The 9,404-nt window shown below is 34.5% G+C and overlaps 1 protein-coding gene across 2 annotated transcripts in view; it reads left to right on the top strand.

Annotated features, from left to right (window-relative positions):
* The first annotated feature begins 818 nt into the window (after nt 1–818).
* Nucleotides 819–9,404, top strand: part of LOC136034049 (LIM domain-containing protein jub-like) — a 55,053-nt gene continuing 46,467 nt past the window's right edge. Inside the window, exon 1 of one of the 2 annotated variants that reach the window (XM_065715143.1) lies at nt 819–910. The gene's annotated coding sequence lies outside the window, so the exon portion shown is untranslated. Of the gene's footprint in view, nt 941–9,404 lie in introns of both variants that reach the window. The other variant, XM_065715142.1, reaches the window with a different exon arrangement.

The following is a 9,404-nucleotide window of genomic DNA, read 5'->3' as shown; positions in this document are numbered from 1 at the left end:
TGCATATACAGCATGCTTGGCTCCATAAGCCTTGATTTGCAAGAAATATTTAATCCTTAGACTGGATGCTCTTTCACTTAGGGATACCAATCCCGACAGTGTTTTTAACTTTGAAAGAGGAGTATGCTTATACACACCCAAAGCTATTCGAATAGCAGAATTGTGTAAAGTTTCAAGGATTTTGAATGAGGATGGAGGACGAGCTGAAAAAATGTTAATCCTAGATTCTATATTTGAATGAATATATAATTTGTAAAAATAAAAAATAAAAAAAATTGGTAAAATCCCCACTTACTTCCAGCAAGTCTCTTTAGAATACGAAGTCTCTGAATAATCAGAGATTTCAAAGAATTAATATGTTCATGCACACTGCATTCTAGAATCCATTAAAAAACCAAATACTTCACTTAATTGCAATATGGGATCTCCCTTGAGAAAATTGTCAGTGGATTAGGAGGATCTGTAGTACCATTAGTAAATATAATGGCTTTAGTTTTATTGATTGAGATTGGGATGCCAAATGCTAAAGAGAATCTCTCGACTAAACTTATATCCTGTTGAATAAGACTTTGAAGAAGGCCAATATCCCTTCCCGACTTCCAAATAATCAAATCATCTGCATAAAGACCAAATGAGGCATAAGATACTTGAAATTCAGAAACATACAAGTTGAATAGAAGAGGACTCAATATTGCACCTTGAGGAAGACCTCAGTCTCGTTACTCCAAGTATCATTTCAAATTTTTCAACTTGTATTTTTTATTTCGTCAGGTATTCTTTATTTCGCCGGAAAATCTTAGCTATCAGAGCTGCCCAGTAGAACAAGCTTGAATTATGGAAGAAACAGAAGATACCATAGGCAGTGAAGCTGGTTTGCCGAATAAGAAAAAGAAGGTCCCTATTGGAGTTGGTTCGTTTTGAAGTTGTTTTTTCAAAACTTGTAAGGTTTAATTAAAAATACATTTCCTGTCTTAAAAATTACCTTTTTTTGATTAATTCACACCTTAAGTCTAATTGACAAAATGCAACTCAGTAGACCTGAACTTTCAAATGTAGGCCTACTAAGTGCTTCCCTGTGGTGATAAAATGCTTGACAAGCTACTTTTTGATATCTTGGAAAGGGTTATGTTTGGAAGACGAAACTTTTAGAGATGGATCTACAAACTAAAGTGTGTCCTGGGAAAGTATTTTGGAGTAGGCCTACCTCAAAGGAGATCTAGAACAAAATATTGGGGGAGGGGCAATGTGATAAGGCTGTTAATAATTGGCAAGTTTACTTTTAAAAAAAGAAGAGAAATTGAATCAGGGCAGTAGAAAAAATCTTGGAGGTCCCCTGCCCCTCTTGATCTACCACTGACCTACCTCCTCTTCTCCCTCTAGAGGGCACTGAACTTTGATGACCTTTTAAAATATTTGAATTATAAAAGTGAAACTGAGCAAAGCAGATCTTCTGTAGAAATGAAGTAGCCTACAAGAAAAGTGTTTTCAGCTTCACAATTCTGCTCAGTTTCTGGGATTTCAAACATCTACAAATACATTTCCTAAATTAAAAAAACAAAAAAAAAAAACAAAACAATCTATATGGTCAAAGGGACCAGACGGACCTCTAATAAGTCAAAGGGACCAGACAGTGTTCATCCACGTCTTCTTAGGGAGTGTTGAAAAGCTCTCAGCTACCCCCTGTGCATGCTGTTCTGGTTATCTCTTCAAAATGGGGAACTACTGCATGATTAGAAAACATCTTATATAACCCCAATCCATAAAAAGGGACGAAGAGACTCAGCAGAGAATTACTGTCCCATTTGCATCACCTCTGCAGTTGTTAAGGTGCTTGAGAGATTTGTTAATAAAGCTCTAATTGAACATCTTGAGGTCAATAATATCCTTTCCACATCACAACATGGTTTCAGATCTGGTAGATCTGTGGACATTAACCTTATCCAAACATATGAATTAGTGACTACACTGCTTGATGAGGGTTTTCCTGTCGACATGATTCTTCTTGATCTGTCCAAAGCATTTGACAAAGTTTGTCATGAATTCCTCATAATCAAATTGAGGGCTGCAGGTGTCAACAAAGGTGCTGTACAGTGGATTATGGGCTTCCTTTCTGAAAGATCACAGAGTGTCAGAGTTTTTGATTTGCAAGGAACTCCTCATTTCTCTTTTCCCACAACTGTATTAAGTGGCGTGCCCCAGGGCACTATTCTTGGACCAACACTTTTCAACTTCTATGTTAACGAATTACCCACCCTTCTTTCAAATCTTATTACCCTTTACACTGATGACTCAAAACTAGTTGGAAAAGCAGCTACTCCCTCTGACCAGCAATCAATTCAAACAGATCTTGATAGTCTAGAAAGATGGGCTAACATGTGGCTTCTGACTTTCAATGTTGACAAATGCCATGTAATTCATTTTGGCAAAAATAACAAGCATCATAAGTATTTCCTTCAAGACAACTTCCTTTCTGCTGTTTCTGATGAAAGAGATCTTGGGGTTATTGTAGATCACCAATTAAAGTTTAGCAGCCATGCTAAGTCTGTTTCATCTTCTGCAAATAAAACCCTTGGTATCATAAAAAGAACCATCTCCAGCCGACACCCTAGAGTTCTTATGAAGTTATATATGGCGCTTGTACATCCACACCTGGAGGTTGGAATGTCATTGGCAGCCCCTTTTTTCAAAAAAGATAGGAAGTTGCTTGAGGATGTCCAGTGTCGTGCCACTAAGATGGTTACCAACATGAATAAATTTCCATATGAAGAAAGACTACATCATTTGAAGGAGCCGATGCTGACATTACGATGGAAAAGGGGTGACATTATTTTAACCAAAAAAATCCTCTCTAAAAATACCCTTCCCGGTCTCTTTGCACAGCCCTTGCATTGTGGTACTAGAGGACATTCTTTGAAGCTCTCAATGCAGAGTTCCACGAGTAGACAGAGAAGCCACTTCTTCAGCCAAAGAATCATCAATATGTGGAACCAGCTCTCTGAAGAAACAGTTTCTGCTACTTCAATTGACATGTTCAAGTCCCACCTTGATAGGGAATGGCTCTGCCAGGAGTTCCTTTACAATTAGGAAGCTGCAGAGTCCTCCACAAGAGTCTAATCTAACAGCCACAATCTACACCAAACGAATTCTTTTTTTTTCTCATGGAGCATCACAAGGATGGATAATCCTTATGTCGCTCGAAGCTGTGATTTAAGGTAATTTAAGGTATGTTTTAAAAATACTACTCAAGTAACAGTAATTGCATCTCCAAAACTAAAACTGGAGGCAAAGAAACTGAAAATTAAGGTAGGCTATAATGTTATTTTGTCAAAATTCTAATAGCCAAGGTGATAGGCCTAGATTTGTCAACTAGGCCAAATTCTAAGACTTAGAAATCAGAACAGAGTTGACATAGTAGCTTGGCAATACCTTCTCAGAGTAGATTTTTGACCCTGGATTTACTACTGAAAGTTTTGTTCTCCTAATCTAATTCCTTTCTAACTTAGCCAAAAGTAGCTTGTCTAGAATGTTATCCTAGGTAATTATGCAAAGTAAATTATAACTTATATACTCAATGTATTCTCAACATTAAAACTATTTTCTTCCTGGTGCTTGTTTAGGCTACAGTATATATATATATATATATATATATATATATATATATATATATATATATATATATATATATATATATATATCCTGGCCAAGTGGGTTGGTGCGCTGGATTCGGGATCCCTTGTCTGAGAGGACGCGGGTTTGAATCCCAGTGTACCCAATTCTTCAGTTTGGGATGGGGGTCAGTGGCGTGACTCTGTAAGCTTAGCCAGAGTCGGACCCAGCTCTAAATGGGTACCTGGAGAAATCTGGGGAAGGTAAACAGGAAGGGTGTGTGAAAGCACAGGATGGCTGGCCCCCAACCCCCCATTGCACTTCCTGGCAGAAGGGCCAAGAAACGGAGATCAGCACCGCCGGTACGGACTGTAAAGTCTAATGCCGTATCCTTTTTTTATATATATATATATATATATATATATATATATATATATATATATATATATATATATAATTCAGGTATATATCTGTGTAATAAATGAGAAGTAAAGTAAACTAGCTCACATTAAAAATAATACAAATAAGTATTTAGAATGTACCAAGGTAGAGGTACATATTTTGCAGTTCATATAATTGACTTACCAATAATGTGAACATACCACTTGATATCTTTTTTGGTAAAATTCTAGTTAATTGACTTCTTGCTATCTCAAAAAGGGTTTAGGTTAGGAAAATGAAACTTTTAGGGATAGGGTCCACAGGCTAAAGTATATCCTGGGAAGGTATTTTAAAGTACCCATTTCTACTTATTCTCCCTTTAGATAGCCCTGAAGTTTGCCTACATGACAGATCTATACCTATTGAAATTTTGACAAAACATTTTACCGGAATTTTCAGTTACTAGTTGCTTTTTCTCTGTCTTTAGTTCTGAAAATGCGATTCCTGTTATTTGAGTAGAGTTTTGAGCCATATCAATGTTTTTTTTTTCAAAATTTAGGAAATGTATTTGCATATCTTTAAAACCTTATAAAATGAAATTAAGTAAAGTTATGAAGCTGAAAACAATTTTTTTGTACTTCAATTAAGCAGAAGATCTATTTTGCAAGGTTTCACTTTTATAACACACATATTTTTAAAGGTCATCAATGGTCAGGGCCCTCTTGAGAGAGAAAGAGTGGAGGTAGTTACTTCAAAATACCTTCCCAGGACATACTTTAGTCTGTAGATTCATCCCTGAAAGTTTCATTTTCTTAACCAAAACCCTTTCCAAGATAGCAAGAAGTCAATTAACTAGAATTTTACCCTTTTTTTATTTTCTTTATGAATATAATAATTGCTTCTATTGCAAATTCAAATTTAAGCACTTTTTAAGTTCTTAAAAATGACAACTTGTCAGTTAAAGTATGCATTATCAGTTGTTTTTGACAAAATAATGCTATGTTTTCTCAGTGCCAAAATTATTTATAGATAGGTTAGGTTGGGTTAGTTAGATTAGGTCAAAAAGTGCTCAAATTTAAATTTGCAATAGAAGCAATTATTATATTTGTAAAGAATATAAAAAAGGCATGAAGTGGTATGCTCACTTTATTGATAAGTCAATTATATGAACTGCAAAATATTTGCCAAGGTAGATTCCAGAATTTTGTTGATAGCTTCTGTAGATCTGAAGTACAAAACTTGTTCCATTTCAATTAGTCAGTTTTATGGTTCCTTTTGTTTTTGCCTATGTTTTTAAAGCATTTTAAAAAATGGCCTCTATTCATCCAACTGCCCACTTTGATTTCCTTGTGATGTGATGTTATAGATGGACAAAAAATTAAATTCTTTTAAGCCCAACAGACACAATGATTCCAATGGAAGAAAAATAATATTTATATCTAGCCTCATTATGGTGTGTAATTCAATGAAATTACTTTATTAATTAAGCATTTTCTTCAACAGTGCCCATAAAACAAATGCTACCAATGTTTTTCAAGATCAAGCAGGGAGGAGGCATTTAGTTAAAAAATATGAATACTTCTGGTAGACTATACAGACCTTTTTTTTCTGAGCTTGTATCTGAGCTGAGCTTTTTTGATCAAACCTGTAGCCAGAGATCTCAACAACTTTTATTTGTTGATGAAAGAAAGAAAATTTCTCATATTTAAGAGAAAAGCTCTTTGCTTTAACATACTTTTTTTTTGCTATAAGAATGAAGACTACAAAAGTTTATTGATACAATGGCCTCACTGTTTTCAGTAATGCTGATATAAGATTCCCTTTCAAACTAAATATTTAAAAAAATGCTTCAGCACAATCAGAAAATATGTGGATTTCCTGGAATTTGTAAGTACTTGCCAGTATAACTGTATACTTGCTCTCCACTCCCCCATATTGCTTAGATATATTTGCATGCCATACACATTTTTTTTTTTTTTTCTGTCTAAGAAATCCAATTGTGACTGGAGATGCAAATTTTTTTTTGAGAATTTGGAGCACAATATTCAAAGTTGAAAATACAGCTGTGCAGGATGACCAGTTTCTATATATGCTAATTATTGATTGAAAATCCATGACTGCTAATACTTCTCAGTTAGCAAATTCTTTTGGTGGTTTCTTACAAGTATTTTCATGGATAGGCTAACCTAGTTGTAGGATTTTGTTTGCATTTATTGCTGTATTGGTATATTTTTCACAACTGTTTGGTTACTTTGACAATTATAAAATTTTATTGATATAATAGCCTCATTTCTTTCAATAATATTTGTGCATGATTCCTTTTCAGCCTAAATCATTAATACATAATTAACAGCAGAATGTACATGTTGGTTGGATTTGTAATTATTTTAATATAACTGCATCTCAGCCCTGCCCTGATGCCTAGATTTATCCCCAGGCTACATCCAATAGTGTTTTTTTTTGCATTATTTTTTCAATTTTTTTCTCTGTCTATGAAATCAAATTGTTGCTGGACATGTAATTTTAGAGAATTTGAATTATAATTTTCAAAATTTGATGATACAGCTATCAGCAGAAAATCCATGACAGCTAATGCTTCTCAATTAGCAAATTCTTTTGGTGACTTCTTACAAATATTTTTGTGGATTGGCTAGACTAGTTGTAGGATTTTGGGGGGCATTTTCTACCTGATTGGTGAATTTTTCATAATTATTTGCTAACATTTTTTATTCACACACTGTTGCTTGCACAGAATATGCCACAAGCAAAACTGTAACTGCAATGTATTTACTCACTGTTCTGAAGCATCAAGGCTACATATTGTAGATTTTATGGTTTATGCTGTCTACTCTCTACAAAAGTATAGCTGATTGAAGTCTTTAATATGACCCACACACCTGTAAATACAACAATATCAGTAAGGAAGCAAAAAGAATAAGCACTAATATAAATAAAGCATAAAAAGCATATTGTGATGCTACATCTCCCTTTTTCTCATTATCATTGTGCTCCTATTACTCAGCATTTTTAATGATTCCCCCCTACCCAAACAATTGTTTTAGTTAAAACTTCTGTTTTGACAGGATAATTGAAAATTTGTATCTGACATTCTTAGTTACTAATTGAACAGTTGGGAAGCTTATAACTTTTCATGCTCACTCTAAAAATAGTATAACAATGAAATAGGTTAGCAACATCATTGTAGAAACAAATTTTGTGTAGTTTAAACTATTTTCTTTCAAGCTATAGAAAGTAGTGATATCCAAGTTTATTTTTTAAGATTTATGTATTTTCTTTTTATTGTTTAGGACAGCCCTAGAGTCATTGCTTTTTTTTTAAATAATTTGAAGGTTTTTTTCAAGTTTTGATTAGTTCATGCTTTTTATATACTGTAGGCATTGGCAAAGCCTTTCTTATTATGTGAGCCAGGGATAGCTGAACTCTATTTTGATTTTGCTTTTGCTTAAAGGTGGTAATTTCTACTGCTGACAAGTGGGGCAACAGGGAAACGCAGTACAATTCACAAAATTTAGGGGGGATGTATTTTTCAATATCTAATGAATATTTTTTGTAAAACTACTGAAAAGGCACTTTTCATTGAAAATACCTCCCAAAAGGTTATTTTTCAAAATTTAAAGATGTGTGTGAAGGCTCCCTGCCCCAATTGATCCCACTGTAGAGAATAAGATTGAAAATATTTTCTCAAAACCTAGATTGGGCTGTAGATCCTTTCTTATGAGTATAAAACACTCTAAGTTGGTAGAAAAAGGAGGGGTTTGTACAAAAGTTTTCAAGTTATAGATTGACTATATGAGGTTAGAAGAAAGTAAGAGAAGAAGAGAAGGCATTCAAGTATGAATTAAGGAGGTATGAAATGGAGAGCATGGATAAAATTGCCAAGGATATGGAAGATTTAGACAGGTGGGATAATGGTAAAATAGTTATTGGCATGTTAAGAAACTGAGAGGAAGTAGTCAAACTGGAGTTGTCCCACATAAACATAGGAATGGCGCCACACTTAGTAATATACCATTTGTCAAAGAGAGATAGGCAGGTCATCTTATGAATGTGTTAAACTGTGATGAAAATGTAGGAATTGATATAAAATATTTGTTTTATAATTTAGAAGTGAAGGAAGATTTACATTGCAAAGAGGAGTTTGAGACAGTACTAAAAGGATTAAAAACTAAGGAGTAAAGTTACAGCCAATTTTCCCAAGTTAAGTGAAAATGACAGTGAAAACTGAAAATGAGCCATATAGCACCCCAACAGCAAAGATATACAAAAGAAAATTGACCCGTTTCTGGAGATGCTTGAATTATGCAGGCTTATCTTACTTTTGAAATGATTTTGAAGAAACTAAATTTTAGCTTGGGGGAGGGCAAACTAGGGCCTGGGGAGGGCATTGCCCACCTGCCCCATAGTAAATTATGCCCCAGGCTCATGTTGCATAAATATGTAAGGCTTTAAAAAAAAGTGATGGCAAAGCAAGAGATAAATTGCCAAAGAACATGAATATGGTTTCAGGAAAAGGGGAATAGGCCTACCATACCAAGTGATTTAGGAAACTTAGCTAAACCTCTTTGTAGGAATGGTGATAAAATTGAGCACTGTAATATTAGAGCCATAAGCTAGGTTTCTGAAGGAAGCAAATTATTCAATATGATGATGCTTATTAGACTAAGAAATGCTGTTGATAAAGTTTAAAAGTAAGAGCAGTGCAGTGTTAGGAAGGAGGGAGGATGCTTCGAGCAGGTTTTGACTCTGAGATCATAATTGAGTAACTTCTCAATCATCAGACCCCTGTAGTCCCCAGTTTTTTAGATGATGAATTCAGCTGATAGAAGAGCTTTGGTAAATATCACATCCTTGTATTGTATACCAGATTAGGAATTTCAAGTGATTTATAATATGTATGAAAACCATATTGCTGTGGTTAAGGTAGGAAGTGATGTTAAAAGCTGGTTTGGTGTTCAACAGAGTTGAGTCCTTTTGCTGTTTACATGGATTATTTTGAGAGTACTTGTCTGAAGTAAATGCTATGGAAGAGTATGGAATCAAATGTGAAGGTAAAACACTACTAACTGTAGATTATGCAGCTGACTTAAGTGTCCCTGATAATATTAGCAAAATGAATGAATTTCTGCAGTTTTTGAGAGTCTAAGGTACTAGAATAAGTTTTAAAATTAGTGTTAAGAATGGATGCTTTGACTAGGAATAAATGAGGGTGGAGACATGATTTAGTGACCTACCTGACTTATATTGGTAGCATTGTCATTAAGGATGTGGAGGTAGCAAAGATGTAAAAATTAGAATAACCAGGGTCCAGGGTGTATCTTTATAGTTGACAAGAAGTTTGCAAGAATAAGCAGATAAATCTGTGAACCAAGATTAGAGTAGTGGAAGCCGTGGTAATG

Source organism: Artemia franciscana, chromosome 12, assembly GCF_032884065.1.
Source record: "Artemia franciscana chromosome 12, ASM3288406v1, whole genome shotgun sequence".
In the NCBI taxonomy this organism is placed as follows: Eukaryota; Metazoa; Arthropoda; class Branchiopoda; order Anostraca; family Artemiidae; genus Artemia; species Artemia franciscana.
Note: the sequence above shows the minus strand (reverse complement) of the source record. Positions and strands in the feature narration are given on the sequence as shown.